The sequence below is a fragment of the Pinus tabuliformis genome, chromosome 2_1 (genome assembly GCF_031772625.1).
Source record: "Pinus tabuliformis cultivar Carrire ecotype Pingquan chromosome 2_1, CPIR1, whole genome shotgun sequence".
Lineage (NCBI taxonomy): Eukaryota > Viridiplantae > Streptophyta > Pinopsida > Pinales > Pinaceae > Pinus > Pinus tabuliformis.
The window spans coordinates 682,352,176-682,376,612 of NC_142299.1; the positions used below are offsets into that span (position 1 = coordinate 682,352,176).

General features: G+C 36.8%; 1 pseudogene; it reads left to right on the top strand.

Annotated features, from left to right (window-relative positions):
- Nucleotides 1–20,141, top strand: part of LOC149202445 (uncharacterized) — a 55,679-nt pseudogene extending 35,538 nt beyond the window's left edge.
- Nucleotides 20,142–24,437: the final 4,296 nt, after the last annotated feature.

The window sequence follows — 24,437 nt, forward strand, 5'->3', positions numbered from 1 at the left end:
CAAACTTCTGCATCAAATGACAATTACCCGTCATATCTTTTCTAGTAATCTGACAAATAGCGGACCATGGTACTACTCTCGTACTTGGCCCATCGGTGTTCTCTAGTTTTAAGGGGACAAGACCCCCTCCAGATAGATAATTCTAGTACATTGGGCAATGACACTTATCATGTCCCTGGCCCTTACATTTCAAACACCATACCTCTACATGGACCTCATTTTCAACTCATTTTCCCTTCTTGAGGCTCTGCAATGCCATATGCAGGCTAGCCAGTTGTGACTGAATCTCTTGCACTCCCAAATTTGTATCCTGAATAGGTAATAATTTCATGGCAATATCTAGTGCCTCAGCTTGCATTCCAATATTTTATTGTGACAAAGGTAATATGAAATGGGGCAATAGCAAAGCAATGTACCAGTCCTTTTGTTGATCATTTATGATCTGCATATTAGCCTGTTGCAGCAAGAATTTCGACCTCTGATCAAAGTCCCACGTGGACTCATTCACCATCTGCTGGATCTCTTTAACCACTATCATAGACTGGGCTTGTGACTTAGGCTTGTTGAATTCATTGTTGAGTTCCTTCTTCGTTTCATCTAGTGTTGCATTTGGATGAGTTGAAAAAAACTTAATATACTAGCTTAGTGCTCTATCTTGTAGTGTTGTAATGAGATGTGCTTTCTTCAAGTCATCGTCTATAACCTGCTGTGACTTCCACACAGCATCTGCTACAAACCAAAATTGCTCATGGTCATCCGTCTCAAAATCCATGAATATGGGAATCTTCATCATGTTGGCCATGTTGAAATGGTGTTGTTTGATGTGAGGTGAGGCCAATGATGTAGGTGTGTGAGGTGGAGGTGATGGTGGAGTTGGAGTGGATGGATGTGTTATTCCTGCTACACCCTTCCTTATCACCTGTAGCACACCTAGAGGTGTCCCCAGAACACTACTTTCTTCATCACTGTAAGATGCTCCCAATAGAGGATTGTACTTAGCACCTGAATCTAGATCTCTTCTGAATGTCTTTCCACTTTGCATAGCTCCCGTCATATATCTTCTAAACATTAATTTAATTTCATAACCCTTTTCTCACACAATATAATTTTAATCCAAGTCTTCAGGTATTTCAAATACTTACCTCTTGGTCCTTTAAAAAAGAGGTGTTCATCTTCACTATAACTGATAGATGTATCGATCACGATCTCAGTAATGAATATGCCCAAAATGCTATCGATCTAGTAATTGACAACCATCATGATCTTATTTTCTTAAACTTCCATATGTCTTACCAACTCCGGAGTTCGCACAATAGGGTTGTCTAACTTCCATGTACCTTGACTATCTGCCAATTTAGATAACCATTGGTGTAATTCGCATAGAAAGGAGTAGACAAAAATTTTGTGTTCATCTGTATACAGAAACAAATTCCTATTTTCTTGGGTTGTAAGTTTGTGAAACTTTCGATATATCCACTTCTTGATTTCATTCTTAGTTGGGAACCATTTATTTGACATCACACATTCCTCAGACATATCCCGGTCCTGACAACAAAACTATTTGTTGGCTTGAGGGGATCTAGACCCAAGTTTATAGTTAGCTTTGCCAACCAACAAAATACTTCACTGCCGACCCTTTCAGTAACAACCTATGTAGCATAGGCTATAGTCTGACCCATAGCAATATTGCGAGATGACATAACCAAATTTCTACATCCAGAGGTCTGTGTCATGGGTTTTTGTTACTTCTAGGGCTTTATTCTAACCTTCGTGAACCCTAACCCTTAAATGCAGAAAGTATAGTAACTTACGAACAACAACTGCTAACCCTATGCCAATTTCCTTAAACATTCATATCATTAAGTAAAGTAGCATATCTATTACATTCATGCACCAATTAAGTGTTTCTTTAGGTAAATACAAAAAACATAGCGAGTACACAAAAAATGCATAAGTAAATATAAAGTCACAGATACACAAATATGGCTCAAAATAGTCTTTATTATGATAAGTCCTTATGTTAAAGGTTCTTTCTTCCCTGCACATGTAGCTACAGGGGCCTGCACACTCAGCTGTGGACTTATCAAGGTATCTATGTACACAGCTGCAAGAGCATTCCCCTTCGCCTAAGTATAGAAAACATACTTTTCTGCCTTAGCTTACTTGCTCATACATAGATCTTCAATGACTAACTTTCCTCGTATGGCTCACTAAGACCTATTTATATAGATTCTTTCTTTACAATACCATGGTTCACGAACCATGGGTGGGTCACAAAACATCTTAACTTCTAACAAACTAAGGTTCTTTGACTTTCCTAAAGCTCTTTTGACTCCTACAACCTTCATGCTCCCTTCCTCAAAATGCGGAGACTTTAAATAATTAACAAAAATGATTAAAAAATTGACCATAGGGAACCTTGTCCCAATATACCTTAAAACATCCAACAACACCTAGTGACACACTGCATAGACTAGTTGAGAGTAACAATGTTGCAAGTAGTCTTGTTTCTTTGCAATTAAACACATTTGTCCCAATGACACAACAAGGAAGCACATCACAATTTCTAACTATAGTTGCAGGTCCATCAAGAACAACTGCTTCACTAGCTGAATTAGTTTTAGCTGGAAGCAATAGTAGTAAAACATTTGGCTTTCATCAAGCTCTAGCTGATCCTCATCCACCAACTCTAGTTTGGAGTGAATCCTACACAGTTTTTGTGTCTCTTCCTACAACAATTTGGTAAGGAAAGGTAGAAGGCTTTACCTTGAAAGAAGAAATTGTTCAAGATGAAGGGAAAATTTTGGGCAAAATGTCTTTGACGACAAAATTCCTGCCAGAGAAAATAGATTTTGATATACTGTAAGTATTCTCTATCCAGCATTAAAACTGCCATTTTTTGTTACTTATTCCTCTAGAAGTTAGGAACTAGAGGTACTATAAAACAAACAATGTGGATTATTGAAACCATGTGTGAGGTGAATTCTAGAGTAATTTTTCAAATACAATATTGGGGTTAAATGCCTCGAGGAGCATGATGATATTCAAGGGGCCCTATTGACATCTTATACAGGACCACAAGGAGGTCTGACAGTGTTTCCTAGAACTCCAAGGGCATAATCCCATCAACAGGTATGGGTATATACTACATGCTCTTCCAAAGTTGCAAATGGGGAATTATATTTCTTTGAATGTTTTGATGATGCACTCTTACCTGGGAATGTCTTTCAACATAATATTAGCACAAAAACTATACAATCAGGTGAAGGAACTTCTCTATAGCAATATGGAAACCATTCAGTCATTTTTCAACTACATTATAGGGTAGGTTGTGGCACAACTACAAATGGAGCTACAAGGCCATGTGTGAGGGCACGTCTAGGTCAAGCTACTGATCGACATAATATTGTTGAATGGGTCAAAACATGTTCTTCTTTTAGGAATTCTAACAAAAGGCACTTAATGTGTATGTACATGGGCTTATTTTTAAAATGGTTGTTTTCACTAACTCAACCATGTGGTCCCTCTGACAGTTGTCATCATGAAGGATTGCAACCTTTTGGGAAGCTTGTTATAGACATTTTTGTGCCTTGCAGCTCCAAGCATGAAATGTCCATAAACCAAGGGCTCCTAAGTCCCTAAAAGTGTTATTCCAACCCCTAAAGGAACAAGGTCAACAAATTACAGCTTCTCCCAGAAGTTCTCCACCAGAAACTGCTCAGAATCAGTCAAATCAGGATCATTTCAGCTGCTCCACTGGCTAGCTGCGTTGCATAGCACCTAAATACACTAGCTAGGTGCATTGCAACGCACCTAAATGCACTATGAGGGTGTGTTGAGCGGGAAATGAAAAATGGCAGTGCCATTCCGTGAGGTGGAAAGACAATGGAAGCTTCCAGAATCTTCTCCAATGACACTTTCCTCACTGAGTTCGACCAAGGATGAGTAAGAGGCTTTCAGTCTCCAAGTGGAAGCAAGAACTGACAGAGAGAAGACACTAATCAAATCATAAGCTGACTCATCCTCCTTGCATACATCTATATATGGATCCCTCATCCCAGAGATCCAGAGGCTAGAATTTTGTACATTGCAAGGAATTGTTGTTGGTTTTGAGATAGATATCAGAGTATTGGGTGATTTATTCTTTGTTGGAGGTGAAGAAGGGGCTTCTTTACTGGGAGGTTGATGCTGGGTCAGAAATCATCGGTTGTAACTCCTCTTGGATCTTCTTGTATTTCAATAAAAACTATTTTAGTTTCTCCTGCATGCTTGTGTATCATTGATGCTTGTTACATTTGTATGTTTAGCTTAAATCTGATCCTAAGTTGTTTATGAATATAGATCCATGTCTTTGCATAGTTTTCTTCTTCTATGATCTTACAGGAACTTGGTGAAGCTGGGAAAGTAAGGGAGCAGGTAGCTGGAAGCTGTCAAAGAAGAGAGGGATTGGATCAAAGGATTAGCGCAAGACACAGGTCGGTTCCTTCTATCCCCCTCTATCTTTAATTCATAAAGGAAATACAAAAGTAGTTTTCTCTATTTGTTTCTAAGGCAGCTGTCACACCTTAGTGGGATAGAGCAGTTCTAAATAGACACTTTTCCTAGTAACAAAATGGCGACTCCACTGGGGACGATTGTCTAATTAGTTTGTTTGTGTATCTTTTTGTTGTTTGTTTCATAAACTTATAAGTAGCATTCGAACTGCATTTGCCATAACAAATGCAAATTAGACATCTACTACTTCAATCCATTCACTGGATCTGTTTATGATTTGAACAGCTGATTCACAAATGATCTGATTACCCTTTGTGATAGCTCTTAGACCCTCCTTAGATCTACCCCCTGATTGTGCATTACTGATTGCTTTTACTCGGCCAAAAACCAAAGACTAAACTGCAAACCGTGACCCAGAACCCAGAAAGATTCTCGTTTCTACCCCAGCGCAGGTACTGTTAAGAGTTCCTGCATTTCAGCGCAGTTCCCGAAAGGGCAACCTGCGCTACAATCCAGTTTCTCTGTGTTACAGGTGCGCTGATAGGGTGTTAGCCCTGTGCAGCTGACTTTCTTGTGCTTCATTCTTTCCAGTTTTGTCTCTGATTTTTGCAGCCTGTGATCAGTATATGTGTCTATTTAAAAACCCCTTTTCCTTGCTGTTATTCTGCCTCCTTTGTACAAAAGAACTGTAGATGTTTTTGTGTGTTTGTTGGGTCGTTTACAGTTTTCCATTGCAAGAGTAGAATAGTCGTACTGTCGTCCTTTGATTTAGATCTGTCGAAAGTGTCGATTTCGATCATAGGAGAAAGTTTGATTGCTGTTGATGGTCAACTATACTTTTACTTTTGCATTTGGTCTGAATTTGTGACTTTCTAGTGTCAAAAACGAATATTTATTTCAAAATATTAAAGTGTCGTAATCATTTTTATCTTTTGATTTCGAAAAGAAGCTTGATTGTGTTTGTCGCTTGAAAGCGAATTTAGATTTGTACATCAACTTTCTTTTTAGCATCAATATTAAGAAAGTCGAAAACAAATACATGCACATGTGCATTTCCATATTGACAGTCTTTTTGGCTTGATTTAGGAAAGTGCATTTACAGTGTGCTCTTTGCTCTTTGTGAAAAGATTGTGTCTTTCTTTTCCCCTAGTAGCTAGGATTTTCATTGTTGAAAAGAGATAAAAGTTTGCTTATCATCTTTAGATTGCATTTTAGGAATTACATCTACATCTCGTAGTGAACCCAAAAGGAAAACTTCATAAGAAAGATCAACTTAAAATAAATTCAATGAACCTAACAATGCTTTGGAACTTAACGCACATCATTTAGAGGTCTAGGCTAGAGACGTATTCCGGCGTCGTAAAGCCTGGTAACTGTTGTCCTCACTGATGGTTGGGTGATTCCTCCACTTTGAGACGATAAGTGCCAGTACGGACTTGTGCTCCCACGTACCGTCGAGTATATTTTGGGAGACCCCTATAGGTTTAAATCCTTTATCCATAGGAAGTCGTTTCTGCCGCCCTATCGATTGCAATGCACTGAACACGGCATTCGAGAAGATTGATTGTCGTACCGTAAAAAGTATTCTACAGTTTTGTGATTGGTTTGGTAATCCCTCTACCTAGATCTCCAGAGCAGTCCCTTTTGTTCCTTTTCAGACTCTTTAACGGAAAAGGTCCATCTGAGCACTTGTCACTTCAAGCTCATTAAAAATCGAAGGAGACTAGAGTCATCTTTTGTTTTTTCTCGACTCTTTAAAACTGAAAAAACAAGTTGTGTCAAAGCGTCTAAAAATTTATTTTAAACGGAATATTCATTACCCCTTTCCTACGTTGATCTTGGGTTGAGAAAATGGAGTGTACCAACCAAGGAATTCCCCTTGAAGGAAATCCTAGTCCCTTCTCCTCTTGGGGAGATGTTGGTGCACCCCATATGGCCACATTGTCGCTTCCAGGACTGACAATTGGTTTGCCTGTATGGCTCTTCTCAACCTCTGTCGTTCAGAACACCACTATTCCTGAACAATCGAATCAGTAATTAGACAAGTCCAGAGTTGCCCACTAGCCTTCTACTTCCTCTAATTCTTCTTCTCCTCCTTCCTCTTCACTTGATGAGGCTAGTAAAGCCAAAAGTCAAGTTCCTAGGGAGAAGAAAGAAAAGAAGAAGAAAGAGAAGAAGAAGAAGGAGCCAAAGGCGAATGGGGGAAAACGAGTGTCGTCTAACGAAAATCCACACACTGCACCAACCAGGCCTAAATCTCCATGTGTCATTTGCAAAGGAGACAAATTTCACAGAGATTGTCCTTGCATCCCTCGGATATTAAAGGACTGGTCTCCTAGATTGCACAACCCGGTGTCATCAACCTCTGATGATCATGTTGAAAGCACACCGTCGACTAGTGAAAGTGAAGTCCCAGGACAAAAAGGAAAATATAGATTTCCTTGTAAACTGTGTGAAGGCGATCATACCGTCCACCGTTGTCCCTTATTAGACGAAGCTAAAAGAGTTTTGGATGATCGTCTGGTTTCACCGTTATGACTTCCTCCTGGATATAAAAAACTCTTACCGAGTCCATCACTAGTTGAAAATCCGGCTGGCCCGCTCAGGTGGTCGGCTAAAGCACCTATCATTGAAGATAAACCATCTGGATCCATACTAGACGAAAGTCAAAAGGTCGAGGCGGCAATTGACCCGGTCTTGCCTTCAAAGGTTTCATCTTCAGATGATACAATCACTGAGGAGAACAAGGATGACACCGTCCAAATTCTCTTCATAAGCATAGACTCCAATGAACAGGGGGGCAATATACCCGTTCCTTTACCGCAGGAAGGAAGTTCGTCAGAGTCGTACCCGACCGTCTATTTGGTCCCACCTCCAAGCAACCTAGTTGTCTCCTTCGACTGGAATCAACTAGGCAGACCCCTTTTACCAGTAAGCATACCACTCCGAATTATCGTCCAAATATATAGAATGGTTATGGCTGGTACCATCATAGATGAGGGGGCAGTATCGTTTCCTCAACTGCTTGGAAAGTGCTTGGTTCGCCATCACTTTTTCCTGAGATGAGAAATCTAACAGGCTTTGATAAAGGAACCAGTCGACCTTTAGGGATCCTTCCCGATGTGCCCATAACATTGAGAGGGAAAACCGTTCACATGAATGTAATGGTAGTTGAAGGACCCCTAGATTACAATCTACTCCTTGGACGAGACTATATTTATTGCATGGGAGCGATTGTCTCCTCACTCTTTAGAGTAATGTGTTTTCCGCACGAAGGAAGAGTGGTCAAGCTCGTGGACCAGCTTTCATTCCCCGGATCATACAGAGCAAATAGTCATATACCATCCCTGAATGGTCTTTTCACGCAAGAAATGTCTCAATCTCCAGTCCGTCCTCCCGATGAGTGCGAGTAATTCGGAGGGATATGACTGAAACCCAGGGGGCATGCATCCTGGTCTGCTTCGGCAGGAAAACTTCGGGTATAGGGTAGGTTTCCGCGGGAGAATATGACTAGTCTGTACCCCGTCCGTGATTGGAAGAGGGGTTATTCTAGAACAAGATTCTCTTGTCAAAGTTATGTGAGTTGGCGGGCATCGTCGCTCACCTTTGTTTGTTTCGATAGACATCACCGAAGAAGTGTTTTGTTTGCGCCGCGAATAGAACAATCTTTGGGTAACCTGTAAGAGGTAGGCCTCTCTCATCAAAACAAGTGTCTTGACGGAGAGAAGTAGAGGTAATCTTGAAACTCTGTTTTATACCTGGGGGCATGCAAACCTTTTGGAGTGTAAGCGAAGAGCGATTATTTATCTGTTTTTTGGATTAGTCGTTTCCTAACTTGCATAAAGAAAGGATGTGGGGAAAAAATCTAAAAGTTGCCGTTTTTATATGAGACATTCTTATCATATGATTGGATTAATCGAGCAGTGTTACCGTGAGGTTCAAGCTCGTTAAAAAATAAACCCGGATCGAGCAGTGTTTACCGCGAGGTTCAAGCTCGTTAAAAAATAAACCTGGACCGAGCAAATGTTTCCACCCGCGGTTAAGCTCGTTAAAAAATGAACTATTCCCCGGTAAATAACCACCGTGAATGTAGTACTTCAGCCACTAAAGCCTTGGTCGTGTTTGCACCGTCACCTCCACTTTTACATTGGCCGATCATTCACCTCCATTTGATTGTTTACCCATTTTGAGGAACAGCTACGAAGAGTGATTTCACTAGCCATCCTTGTGACACTGCCGTGATTGGAAAATTCCAAACCTTGCCTGGAATCAGCTGCTACCCATTTTATCACTCGTTCCTCAAAAGACGAGTCTCCTTTAAGCTCTTTTCAACTGACTTGTAAAATATGAAAAGATTGCCGAGTCCTTGGCCTTCCAGCTCGTTAAAGGGACAGGAAGTGCTATCCCTCCTCTAGATTTTAATCTTTTTGGACCTGAGGGATTATTGCACAAAACGATTGAGCGCTTGTTTTGTTCGGCTCGTTAAAACTGTCGAAAATTCATCCCTTCTGTATTGTTTTATACTTTTTTGGACCTAAGGGATTAGATGATGAAAAAGGAATTTTGGAGTTACCTTTACGTACCTTTTCAGACTCTCTAAAAATGAAAAGGACCGAGTTATCTTTGTCGTTAAACTCGTTAAAAAGATTAATAGCGACAAACTTGTCTTTAGACGAGAACGAGTTTCACTATCGCTAGGCTCGTTAAAACATAGCGATGGGTTTGCCCGAAGGGAAAATTATAGAACAAGCATATGTTATCCTCCTCAAGCTTGACAAAAATAAAGAGGTACTGGTCAGCAATGACTGGGGAAAAATTGGGAAGAAAACTCAAAGAATCTTTATTGGTAGCAAGTCGCTCTTGAACATGACACTTCCACTCCGTGTCCGAGTCGGGTTGGGTTGTTTCATTCACCGGTCACATCGCCATGGTCTCACCATACCATCCACATTTTGGGTTAATGCTGCCAATCCATCACATAAGTGTCGCCGACATGTTCAAGAGAAGTCATCCAAAGAAGTCACCTGTGTCCCACCCACTACCATACATTATACTCCATTCTTTCATGACCGCCATCCTGAACCATATATCATCAAATTGTTTTCACCTCCATCAAAATCATTTGCTCCGTTCCGTGTCATTGATGTGGGATTCATTAAGGCCCTCCTTTGACGGATCACTTCTTGTCGACATCAGCTCATTATCCAAGAAGTTGATCTAGGAACACCCCATTCAGTACTTTGAAGCTTGCATGCCTCAATGGCAAGTTTCTCACTTCCGGTGACAGGTTTACATCAATGACCTTCGACCGAAAGATTTTGCGTGGTGTTCGACACCAAGTCCTTTATTCACACCACGTGAATTTTACTGTAGTACCTTGAGGGTCATTATCATTATCGGTGATTCCTCTCGCACTTGTTAACAGTTTACATCATTGACTGGTAATCAAGCGATGTCTTTCCATGTTCGACTTCAGAACATTTCTCACATGGATCGACTTGTACTTCGAGTGAAGATCGGACGAGATTGAAGACCCCGGATCTAGTTTCATCCATCCGGGCTGTGATATATATTCAGGAAAATAAAGACATTAAAATGTACAGCATTGCAGCAAAGATAATCATCCTACCAAAAGGATGATGGCTCTATCAGAATCATCAGTCTACACTCAGATGATTGTCTGTCCTATGTACATGAAAATGAATTTATAAAGTTGAGCATGGGAATGCCAGCCTCAGCTAGATCATGAAAAACGGTATGAAGATAATGTATTGTATTGTATCTTATTACAGGTCTCCTCCCAGCATTGAAAGAACTTCGGATCCTCATAATAAAGCATTTCACCTGATTAACGGCCTCATACTTTAGGGGGCAACTATTATAGACATTTTTGTGCCTTGCAGCTCCAAGCATGAAATGTCCATAAACCAAGGGCTCCTAAGTCCCTAAAAGTGTTGTTCCAACCCCTAAAGGAACAAGGTCAACAAATTACAGCTTCTCCCAGAAGTTCTCCACCAGAAACTGCTCAGAATCAATCAAATCAGGATCATTTCAGCTGCTCCACTGGCTAGCTGCGTTGCATAGCACCTAAATACACTAGCTAGGTGCGTTGCAATGCACCTAAATGCGCTATGAGGGTGCGTTGAGCGGGAAATGACAAATGGCAGTGCCATTCCGCGAGGTGGAAAGACAATGGAAGCTTCCAGAATCTTCTCCAATGACACTTGCCTCACTGAGTTCGACCAAGGATGAGTAAGAGGCCTTCAGTCTCCAAGTGGAAGCAAGAACTGACAGAGAGAAGACACTAATCAAATCATAAGCTGACTCATCCTCATTACATACATCTATATATGGATCCCTCATCCCAGAGATCCATAGGCTGGAATTTTGTACATTGCAAGGAATTGTTGTTGGTTTTGAGATAGATATCAGAGTATTGGGTGATTTATGTTTTGTTGGAGGTGAAGAAGGGGCTTCTTTGCTAGGAGGTTGATGCTGGGTCAGGAATCGTCGGTTGTAACTCCTCCTAGATCTTCTTGTATATCAGTAAAAACTATTTGAGTTTCTCCTACATGCTTGTGTATCATTGATGCTTGTTACATTTGTATGTTTAGATTAAATCTGATCCTAAGTTGTTTATGAATATAGATCCATGTCTTTGCATAGTTTTCTTCTTCTGTGATCTTACAGGAACTTGGTGAAGCTGGGCAAGTAAGGGAGCAGGTAGCTGGAAGCTGTCAAAGAAGAGAGGGATTGGATCAAAGGATTAGCGCAAGACACAGGTCGGTTCCTTCTATCCCCCTCTATCTTTAATTCATAAAGGAAATACAGAAGTAGTTTTCTCTGTTTGTTTCTAAGGCAACTGTCACACCTTAGTGGGATAGAGCAGTTCTAAATAGACACTTTTCCTGGTAACAAAGCTCCAATAATTGATTGTTGTTTTTAATGTCTATTAAACTAACTTTTAAAATTTTCTTGGCATTGGATATCACATATCTTATGGCATCTTCGTAAGGAGAGGATTGCAGAAAGGATGAAATATTTACAAGAACTTGTTCGAAACTCTAACAAGGTATGAAGACAAACATGAATTTCCTTTGTATGGGTTAATTAATTGTTTGGAAACTTGTTCTTAGTAATATTGAAGGTGTTATGGCTCCATAAATTTCACAGATATATGTACATTATTTTGTATTTCAAGAAAATTATTTATCAACTATAATGCAAGATTTCACTTCATTTTTCTTTAGTGTGTTTTTTTTAAGACTAGCCCAGATCCATATTAACTCTAGATCTACCAAACACAAAGAAGGATTAAATCTATTTTCACTCTAAAAGAGGTTTTCATGCCAAGAGATTTGATCCCTCTCATCACTTGGTAGATCTGGAGTTTAGATGAATCTAGTTTGGTTTAATTTCACCTTTTAAATAGACTATATTCATATGAATACCATGGTTCAATACAATGTGTTCTCAGTATCATGGGACAGTACCATGAGTAATTTTTATTTTTATTAGTATTTCATTTTTATAAGGTTATTTTTATTTTGCTTATTTTATTTTATTTTATTTTGGCTATGTTAAAATGTTTACATTACATTACAACAACTCTACTATATTGGGTTGTAGAGCACCTCTTTGCGCAATCAAATCTATAAAAGGATGAGGTCCCTTTAAATTTTAGTATTGTTGTATTCATTTTTGCAAGGAAGTTGTTTTTTTCATATGGATTTATCACTCAATATTTGGTTATCACTTTCTTGAAGCACCTTGTTCTTGTTTCTTATCTTGTTCACCCTTTCAATTGCTTATTTCTTTTGGGAATATGTTGAATATTCAATTGCAAGACTTCTTAAGGAGTCACATAATTTAGGGTCTATACAAATGGGTCTGACAGACTGACTCAATGTATATATTTGCACATTAATTCCCCTGCTCTATAGTTGTATCTTCTACATTGCTGAAAAAATCACTAAGTTTGATTCTTAATTAGAAGTTATATAAGCCTCAAAACTGAGCCATTACAATATGGTTGTGAGTTAAACTTGTGAGTACTCATATATCTAAGTCTTCACTTTGACTCACCACTACTTGCTGAGTTTTTTCTTGCTTAGCGAGTTGACTTGCAAGTCCAAGTGAAAAACTTGTATGGTGTTAGTTTAAACTAAAATAATGAAAGAGAAATCATATTTGTTTTTTCCCCATGTTTATTTTATGAGATTTGACAAGTCTGAGACAAAATCTCATACTCTAGCCTGAGTCATTCGCTAAGCCAAGTTTTTCAATATTGGTTTTGTATGACATTTTTTCTCTCTTTAAATTTCCTTTTGATTTTGTTTAGATAGATGAATATGATATTTCCTTTCTGACAGGTAAAATGGCTTTTGTCATTTGAATTGTAATTTTTTTTTCTTTGAAGAGTCACTTTTATATTTTGTTAAGTTATTATGTGCTTAAGTGAATTTTTTGCAATATAGAGGCTTGATACTTTTGGCCATAAGTTATTATGTATGCTAAACTATATTCAAACTTTCCTCCCTTTTGGCCCCTCTTTTATTGTTCAATACTTCAATAAGTTGAGAATAATATTACATCTGAGTACATCTTGGAAGTAAAATCAAAATGCCTCTAAAAGAAGTAGAACAACTTATAGAATATAATATTAAAGATTCTTTCTTTCTAACCAAGGAAACATACTTAGAACTATTAGAAAAATTGCATGAAGTTTTGAACACTCCATCCCATCCTTAAATACATAAAGTTAGAAGTAATAAATTTTTGAAAGAAAAAACTTACGTAAGTTAAACTTGCAAGTACTTGTCGGTCTAAGTCTAACACATACTACTTGCTGATTTTTTCCTTGCTTAGTGAGTTTGACTGGCGAGCTTGAGGGAAAACTTGTTTGGTGTCATTATATAAACATAAAACAAAAGAACAATCATTTCATTTTTTTTCTATATTTATTTTTTTATTTTTTGGCAACTCTGAGTGGAACTTTCACACTCTTGCCTCAACAACTCATTTTTTAGGCCGAGTTTTAAACATTGTTTTGTAAGACATTTTTTCAGTCTTTAGATTTGCCTTGGATTCTTTTTACATAGATGATTATGATATGAGCTAATTTTTAAAAATTGTTTTTTGTGACAATACTTTTCTCTTTAGATTTTCCTTGGATTCTATTTAGGTGATGCTAATGATATTTTCCATTTGGAAGGTAAAATGGCTTCTCACATATGGATTAGTTTTCTTATTTTTCTAAAGAATCACTCTTTGTATTTTGTTAAGTTATCATGTAGCTATGTGAAAATTTTGCAATAGTGATGCCTGACAATTTTGCTCGTCAAGTGAATGTTTAGGCTAAATCTAAAGCATTGAAAATTTCACCTAGCTTCTTATCCCGATGAAATCCCAGACCAGCTTGAAGATCTTTCTTCTGGTATCTATTGATTTTGACCTTCATTAGGCTATTATTGAGGAATATAACAACATATTTGACTCTACCATCATGGTTTATATCAATGCATCATGCTAGAGAACTAAATTGTATTACAATACTACATTAGAGATCTAGCTTGCTTTGTTGACATGGATATAACCCTTTGTATCTATAGCTAAGTCCTAGAGAACTACTATCCATTATTACTATTAGGGAATTAACATTGGAATACATAACCATAAGCATTGAGCTTCCATTCATCAATCATAAATGTACTATATTATTTCCACTTTCTTCATTGTTACCCCTCATACAACATAAGGATCGTATGTGTGACTTTTATTAAGTATTATGGGGATTTGCAGGATGATATCTTTATGAGAAATGATTACTTGGAGATGGTAATTCCATTAGGTTTCTTCAGTGTTTTGGATTGTATGAAATTAATTTATCCCTTTGGGACTAGTGGAAATGGATTATCCTTTGGTTCTCTATTTAGGGTGGCATATCTATGGTTGATGGATAAATATGCTATTGGATATTTGGTTATGGCGCTTAAAAATTGCTTCATGTGACTATTCTTAGCATCATGATATTGTTATTAGTATGTTTCTTATTACGTTTAGAGCGTACTACACCTATTCCTGTGATGTATGATGGGTATAATTCCCCAAGGGGTTGGCTATGGTGGCGATAATAAAACATTGGTTGATTGGTTATGAGGGTACACTTCACATCTTCCCCTTCTCTTATGTTGTTAATCATCAATTGGCACTTGGTGAGACCTAGATGGGTTGATATTTGAGTTTGATTGTTGAGTTCCCCGAGAACTTGATATATTTCCTATGGTCATCACATGTTGGTAAGGATGACATCACATTTGAGGAAAGTGTTTGGCACAATCCCCTTTGTTCTCTTGATTTATTAGTGGGGTTGTATTGAAACATGTGGAAATACCATATTATTATTTTGGTGAAGGCATTCCCTTTTTTTACCATGGTGGGCACATACTTTACAACTTGTACTATATCTTGCACATTATATGGTATAGTCCTACCCTTTATTTGAGCTACCCATACATATGGTTGGCCCCATTATTTATCCATCGCACATTTGTTTACACAGAAACAATATCATATTCATTGGGGTTGTACATCACTATTTCGTGGAATCATGGGTAAACATGCCTAGCCCATGAGCTATGAAGGACACACTTTTTATCACATGGGATATCTACATTTTAATATTATGGAGCTTCCATTGTGATGCCATGGGTCCAAATGTTCACATATTGTCATAGTGGTGGATGAATATAGTATGCTATGGAGCTATTTTTATTTCTTGGCACATGGATCCATCATGTGATATTTTTCATGTGAATGGAGTTGTGTCTTTGATCCATAAGTTGATATAATTCTATGGGTTTATATTTCCATTACTTAGACGATGAGTATTAAGGAGGACGTGCGACACTTTATTTTGATGGAGTTGGATTTTTACATTGACTCATTGAGTATGAATAATGATTGATTTATATGTTGCATGTATTGGGGGTATCACATGAATCTGATTTGAATTGGATCCATCATTTGGTTTGAATTTTAGGTCCTTCACACTCAAATGGGAAACTAACTATATTATTTTAACATTGTTTGTTTGTCTAATGGATTTGGTTACAAGAACATTTTTTAATTTGTTTTCCTTGGATATTTTATTAATTATTCAAGGAGAACTAAGTGGGTCTCAACAACTTATTTCTATTTCTACAAGGAAGCTATTGAGGGGGTTATTTTATTGTATTCCTTGGAGAACTAATGGATATAGGAAAATGGTTACTTCTTTATGTTGAGATGTTCCTAAAGGTTTAATCTTAAGTTCCTAAGCTGTCCTTTTCTATGGTGACATTTTATTTTCTTTGTTTATATAGGTCATCTAGCCTCTATCACCCAACTAAAGAATTTTTTTTTTCGTTTCTTGCTTTTATAGGAAAAAATGGCATTGAAATTGTTAATGTTGAGGTATATGTCATATAAATTCTTTATAGTTTAATTTATTTTGTATTCCAATGTTCATCGTCTTTCATGCCTTATACTTTGAATTGTATCGTCTTTCATTTTCAGAAGGGGGACTCAGTGTTGATGGTAAGAAGTAGGAAATGATGAAAGAGGAGAACAATGACATTGGAGCAATGAATGTAGAAAGAGATAATTTATCTAGTGATACCCTTAAAGCTAATATCCTGCATGATATCCAGACTAATGGTCAATTCTATAGAGTTTATGAATTCACCTATAATGCCTTGGAAACACAATGTTAATGTTTTGGAGTGATGAAACAATATTTCATGTGTAAATTGTAGTCCAACCAATGTTAAGTTGGAAACTCATATTGTAATACTTCATTTCATATAATATAATTTATGTGGTCGAAATTATTTATAGTTGGACTTGATATTATTTAATATTGTCATTAATATATGTAACTTTGCATTTTCATACTAAATGAACATGTACATTGTATGATATTTTTAAAATTTAGTCTCCAAATCATATTAATTAATTTATGATGATTACTAATGAACAAATAAAATCAATCTAAGACTACTAAATTAGTATTCTATATTGATTAAAGATAAGTATAAATAAAATGAATATACAATAACTTGTTAAACACACATGGACTGCAATAGAATATGAAGGATAAAACATGAGAGTACAATTTTTATTAACAAGAGATATACATTTATAGTACATTATGTGACCATTGGGTTCCACATCCTAAGGTCTCTTGGACTCCTTTTGTCCATTCGGCTTCCACACTAACCCATTGGGGATTAGGTGTCCAACATCCCCCCCCCCTTAATCCGAAGGGTTATGTATGAGTCCAAGAAGAGAGTCGTAATACAAAATGTGCAAAAATGCATGGCAGCACTAGGCTGAATGTGCTCTATGAAATGTTGGTATAAAAGGCGGTGGTTTAAGGATGACCACCAACACTAGAATGCTTAATGCAGTTCCTGGAACTCTTCCTAAACTGGCAAGAAGCTGAAGTATTCTACTAGAGGAAGTGCTCCTATTGTTTTGAAGAGGGAAACCTTCAACCATGAAAGGGAAGTCTTACCTCGCATAAAAGGGAGAACTTCAACCTGAAAAGGGAAGTCTCAACCTGTGATGGTTTAAGGATGACCAACAACTCTGGAATTCTTAATGCAGTTCTTGGAACTCTTCCAAAGCTGGTGAGAAGATGAAGTCTTCTGCTAGAGGAAGTGTTCTGAATTTTGTTCCTGGAATTCTTTCGAAACTAGCAAGAAGCTGAAGTCTTCTGCTAGAGGAAGTGTCCTAGATTACCAACTGGAGGCATGCTCACTGGAATCTTTGTTTTTGGCTACAACTCTGAATCTGGTAAGGTAGGTTGTGGCTCAGGCTCACTTGATGTGACTTTGAAGCTTGTAGATGACCATCATTTCTCCCCCCGTCAGATACAAGGTAAGATGATGGAGAAAACTCAACTGCATGACTGTTCAATACTCTGGAGAAAGTTCTGACATGTGATTGGAATATCTTCTTGGCTGTTGATGCCCATTGCCAAGAAGCGATCCATCCAAGGTGAATCTTTGTTCTTGTAGGACATTTGTTTCTGAAGCATCTGTGTGAAGAATGGGTGGTTTTATGACAATGCTTACATGGATGAAGATCAAAACAGTGATCTTTAAAATGGCCAACTCGATCACAGTGTATCATTTCACAATCTGTTGTTGTTTCTATGGAAGAGCGACATAATCTGGAACAGATGGGTGTGAACTGTCATGAATGAATCCAGCACTCTGAAACTAAATGGGCTTGGCGTAGTCTGGAATATGAAAGGAAAAGTCCTTGTCATATCCAATACCAGTTCTGTGCTTGTTGTGGATGAGTTGTTCCAAAGGTCTGATGATGGGATTGGGAAGTGCAGACTGAGTTTCTGCATTTGCATGTACAACTGCTACTTTATTGGGAACTGGATCTGAACCAATTGTAACATTATTGACTTGCTTCTGATGGGTTGCAGTCTCAATGTTCTGAACATAAACATGTTTAGAATAACTCCTTTGTTTTAATTCTTCTTGTTGTAGTTGAGATTCGAGCTGAAAAAAATCAAATTTTTCTTATGCATTTTGTAGAGAGACCTAAATGTTTGTGAGAGAAACTTTGCTGACTTTTAATGTATCATGATTAGTAGACAATATGAGAGTTTTGAGGAACTCTAATACTTCACTGATTCTAGCCATTTTTTTTCAATGTCAGATTTACACCTGAAGAACTGATCACAACTACTACTCAGTGTTTAAAAGTAATACCCACTCACAGTACACAGCAACATCCTTTATAAATGTGTAGCAAATGAATCAAGGAATCAATGCATATATATGTAGACAGAGACTATAATGAGTTTTAATACCAAAAATAGGGCAGTAGCAACTACAAACTTGCTTGGATCCTTCAAATACTCCTTCAATTTCAAATCAGAAATGATGACTATCAAAACTTCACAATTATAACACAATTCTCTAATCTTGCCACTTCCTGGCAATGAAGATAAGAAATGAGAGTAAATTCCAGCAAGGACTTTCAGACCCAGGATGCTGCTCCAACACTTACTCAGGTCATAAGCATTGGAATGAGTCTCTAGCACACTAAAACAATAGTGATAGACCTCCTTACATGTCCAAATACTTAGCAAATTGTATAGTTGTTAGCAGTCCCTCTGGATAAAACAATCGTAAGTCAAAGTGTTTTGATTCTCGAACTGATAGTGGAGCCCTCCACTCTGAAACAGTAATTTCATGGAAAGTAGAACCCTCCACTCCGAAGCAATAATTTCATGGAAATCCAGACACAACTATTTTCATAATGCACAGGTTTGTGTCAAAATATCATGACGATGTTTCCTACCTGGAATCTTTCACCATGATGTGACAGAGATTATCACGATCAGTCCACAGTATCAATGATCTAATGGTCTGGCACTGCTCCTCAAACTCTGTAGTGAGTCTACGCCCTCAAAGAATAGGATGAAGAATTTTAGTGCGGACAGTGTCTGAGGTGAAAATCAACTGAGGAACTGCAGTCTCGCAAACCAGACTACCCGAGTTCTATCAACCATGACTGCATTTCTTTCAATCCCCATGATATATGTTACATAAGAGATAATTACAAGATCTGCGATTGGAGGTTTCTGTTTAAAATCACAAACAGAGAACATACATTGATTTCCCATAGGAAATGCCCTCAAATTTCTATGTGGGGATCGTTGTAGTCCCCAAGCTGCAGAAAGGTTGACTGGAGTGATAGATCTCCTTACACTGTACAAAACCACGCATTATCTCTTCAAATGAGACTATCTCCAGAAATTTTATATCACTACAGTTGTTTCCAGCTTTGACTCAGTATATACCAAGAGTATATATTCAGGGTGAAGTCCTGAGACTTGCTGCAATGGTAAGGCTGAGCGCTATTACAAATGAGATCGCATGGTAAGATGAGGAACTGTTACATGACAGGTCACAGGGCTATATATACAAGATGAAGAGCCGAGGCAATGGACGGCATGTCGTTGGCTCAAACTGTGTATCACCGAGGTTAGTCTAATGGACAGTAAATTCTGAGTAGCGTAACAATTCATCGCATCGTTATGTGCCAAAATAAACTTCAGATCAACGTTTTTTTTTTTTTTTTACAAAATAGGAGTAGTGTACACATTTAGAATACCTACGTCTCTTACAAAGTAGGAGCAACGCACAAATCAACTATTCAACGCAGCATGACAATATTCCACCGAAACTTCTTCAGACAATATTCCAGTGCTGAAGCCATCCCTCTCTCAATGCTTTCTGAATTTAGGTAGGAAGACTGCGCAGTAGACAGAGAGGACAACATTTAGCAAATGCAGAATATGAGTGTTATTTGCATGGGAGAATGCACAGAGTGCAGGTCTAGCAAGGGTAATAGAAATGTCAGTGTTGGCATTTCTGAAAGGCGCAGAGAGGATGCATAAAATTATTATGGCAGAGAGCCCAGGGTGCAGAAAATTATTCATAGAAGACACGCAAAAAGGCAGCGTTTGCAGCAGGGCTCTTGACAGAGGGCGCAAGCCTGATAGAGGGCGCAAACAATATCAAAAACGTATATCACATTGCTTGGGGCAGGCTATAATAAGGTTCAGCGGCAGGTGAATGATTAATAGAAAGATTTAGTGGGGTAGAGAGCCCAATTTAGGTCCTACATTCTAACAGTTGCAGATTTCAGAGAGTCTAGATAACGCTAAGGTTTAGCAACAAACTCATAGAAAATGACCACAAAAATTAGTGGCTTAAATTGGAGCAGGACCAGCAATCGCCCGCTCTGATACCATGTTAAACACACATGGACAACAATAGAATATGAAGGATAAAACATGAGAGTACAATTTTTATTAACAAGAGATATACATTTATAGTACATTATGTGACCATTGGGTTCCACATCCCAAGGTCTCTTGGACTCCTTTTGTCCATTTGGCTTCCACACTAACCCATTGAGGATTAGGTGTCCCACACAACTAAATGTTCATTTATAATGATTATTAATGAAAGTAAATGAAATGAATATAAACTATTGAATCAGCTGTCTATATAATTAATATGAAACTACCAAAAAAATATAAATGACTATCGTAAATGATAAAATTGTGATTACAAATGATGACTAAATTTTTCATTTATATGACTATTAGTAGCTAATTTGCGGTATCATATAGCATGATCAAAATTTAATCATATTTCTTTGGTCATTAATTGGTTTAAAATTATTACTAAAATTTACATATATGTGACTGTTAGTAGCAAATTTACAGTATCTTATAACGCGACTATCATTTTGGTCATATTTCTTTTGTCATTAATTGGTTTTATCCGATGATAATATAGTAGTATATGTTACTGCATATTTAGTCATTAATTGTGACAATTAATGACTAAATGTATGACCAAATTTATGACTAAATATACTACTACATGATAAATTTGAGACAACCAATTAATGACGAAGCCAAATATGACAAAAACTTGGTCGCATTAAAAGCTACTATAAATTAGTCGTTATTGGTCATCAACTGAAAAATGGTTGTTTATATGAAATTTTTATTCACTTTTTTAGTAACTAATTAGCCGTTTTGTACTAGTGTAAAATACGAAGTAGCTCTACATAGTGGAGCTGACCATGAGTGGAATTGGGAGGAAGTGTAACTTATATTCCTCGACTATCCTTATATATATATCTCTAGTTCTATATTTTGGTACTGCTTGTGAGCATATATAGCTCAGGGGTTCTTGGGGGATAATTTCTTCCTAGATATGGTTGGGAGGAACATTGCATGATTCAAATGAGTTGGTTAACGAATCAGTGATGGATCATATTCTTAGCAATTGGATTTGAATATATTATCAGGTATAATTTTAATTGTTCTAACATTATAATATAGCATTAGCATAAAAGAAAATGTAGAAATTTAATTTGTTGTAATCATCTAATTTTGGTTTAAGCTTATGTTATCTTGAATCTTATTAGCTAGTTGAAAATCATGACGAAGAGGATTCTATATGTATGGATGTTTATATATCAAGATTGGAATTATTATTAGTGTAGTTTATGGTACTAACCTTGGTATTGCAACATTTGAGAAAGGAAAGCCAAATATTTCTAATTGTAATTATAATGAAGACTTGCGAGGAGTTTGGGTGAGAGTTTCATGACTTATGGTTTTGTGTTTTTTTAATTGAAGTAGGTAATTAGATGCATTTTAGAAAGGATTTTAGCGTATGTTTGCAAAGCGTTAGATATCAATTTATTTATGCATGAATAAGTGCCAACTTGTAGCTTGCAAGAGAAGTAAGAAAATGGACATGTACCCAAAATATACCTGGAGGAATTACATAATCATCCCTTAAAAGAAAAAGCAAAAATAATGGTAGCTAAAATATGGTTTGGAATGTCAAAGACTTGAGGTAAGTTTGTGGTAAATTTCAATTATGGCTTATGTTTGATACTATTATCAATAATTCAATGTTTTTTATTCATTTTTTTTGTATAGTACTATTATAATTTTGACAAAAATCCTTAATGGTTATAGCATTTAGGGTTTCCATGTGTTTATCAAATTGTGGAAATCGCTGCAATAAGCTTGTTAAACTATGTCAAAAGAATTAGCTCACAGGATGTAAAATGTTTCATGAAATCATATGGTGGATTTAGAAATGTGTGAATTCAATTAACATATCTTAGTATGATAAATATGAATTTTGTTTCCTCATGTAGAGTTGTAGATAAATGTTTGTATTCCATGTGTTTGACAAAAGTGTTAAACGGGACATTAAGGATCTAGATTTTTTTTTTTTGTTTTAAAGAATCACATCCCTGGACGTTTTGGACATGATTCAACCCAGCATCAAGGGGTATTTGTGCCTTACAGACCTATAAACCCCCATTTCATTAAAAAAAAAATAACCTTTTAGAACCTAGATTGTAAATCTGGGCAATTTTCCATATCATTGTTGCCATTTGTGTGTGCTTGTTCTCGAGCTTTTGGTGAAGGATTAAGATGATTTGGTTCTTGTTTTAATATGCCAATATTTGAGGTTTTAATTTATGAATTTTATGAGTTAAATAGGTTGAATAATATTCTTATATTCATGTTTCTAATGGTTGTCAAAATTGTCTTAGGAGATGATGACTGCCAAGTGTTTGACAAAATGTCTCAATGGTTGTATATTGTATGCTTGCAATTATTTTGTCATAATGCTTCAATGGTTGTAGCTATTTACATTTATGAATTGCCTAAAAAATGCCTAAGTGAAATTAGGATTTGTAACTAAGATGTTTCTGGAATGTCTGAATGATATGCGTGATAATCTCATTGAGTTAAAATTTGTGCTAATAAAGTCAGATTTGGGCAATTGAATTGTTGTAATGTCATATTACATATGAATTCATAATTATTGGATACCACTCTTATAGAAGCTGAATTCTCCTTTTAATAAATAATTCATAAGAATGTTATTTAAAATAAAATAAAATTAGTCACTCTTGAACACATCTAATTGAAAAATAAGTAACAATTAGCTTGTTGTAAATTGTGGCTCATAAAGTTTGACATTTATTCATCCCACTAAAATTATTTCTTTTAAATATGATTTTTGAGCTTTAGAATCAACTGATGGTTGTCATTTGGTAGTTTGGCTTTGAGGTTTTAGTGAGACATTGGCTTTGGGCTTGCCATGGGATTTGGAAACAAAACCAAAAACAAAAAATATCACATTTTGAGTCTTAGTGTCCAATATTTCTCCATAATATTGATGGTTGGCAAGGTGGGACCTTACAAATATTCAAAGGGACTAATTACACCAACGTCATTGAGGTGTATGGATAGGTTTATATCTACACTTGATAGGAGGGAAAAAGGCTTCACAACCCGGATAGGGATAAAGGACAAAAAAGGGCTCCGAAATGGCTAAGTGTGGGATTAGCTGAGTAAAAGAGGGAAATGCATCTAGACATGACTCAAACTTGGATCACACACATAAAACCATCAACAGAAGGTAGAATAAATACACAAGAATCATGACTGACAATCACACCTCGAAACAACAATAGAGTGACACTTACGTCTAAGTGCGACAGTTGAAACGACACATTATGACACTTAGAACACAAGTTACCACAACTGTGATGACTACGATCAAATAGTGCAATAATATGTAGGAATGTGTCTAGAACATATTCTAATCATCAGTAATACCATATAATGTAGAAGAGTCTTCCATAACTAACTTTGGTGATGCAAAAAGGTGTGATAGATGTAGGAGTGATAATAAGAAAAGAACCACCTACTACACGAGGAAAACATAAGACAATTGTAAAATTCAAACAAAATTTAAAGTGACATGTGCCAGAGAAAATATAACATGGAAAAGACACTTATCAAAGTAAAATAAAGTCAAAATGATAGCCACAAATGTGAAAATGACACTCGTGAAAACGAAAATGTGCAAAAGATGACAATTGAGAAAACTCACCAAAATATAAGTACAAATGCAACAAAGTGAGGGGGACTGCTAATAAAAGTGTGCATTGAATGTTGACATGATTTGAACATCACATAGGAATTTTCTTAATGGATGGCTCTATGTTTTTTTTGGCTTGCATAAAGGAAGTGTTCACATGAAATCATTAAAAATTGTGCATGTGCATGCAAGTGACTTGATAGTTTCGAAATAGGAAAGAAGAATTGAAAAATTTTCAAAACATCAAACAATCATGGAGTAACCATAGAGCGATAGATCATAAGATTCTTAGTAGGCTCCAAAATTCAAGTGCAGAAAAAATTTTCGAGCGTGTTAGTCGCAGTGACAACACTTGGTGACACATTGGAAGAACTCAATCTTCATTGTTTAGGTTTAATTCTTTAAGTGAAAGGTATCAATATTTCAAGAAGT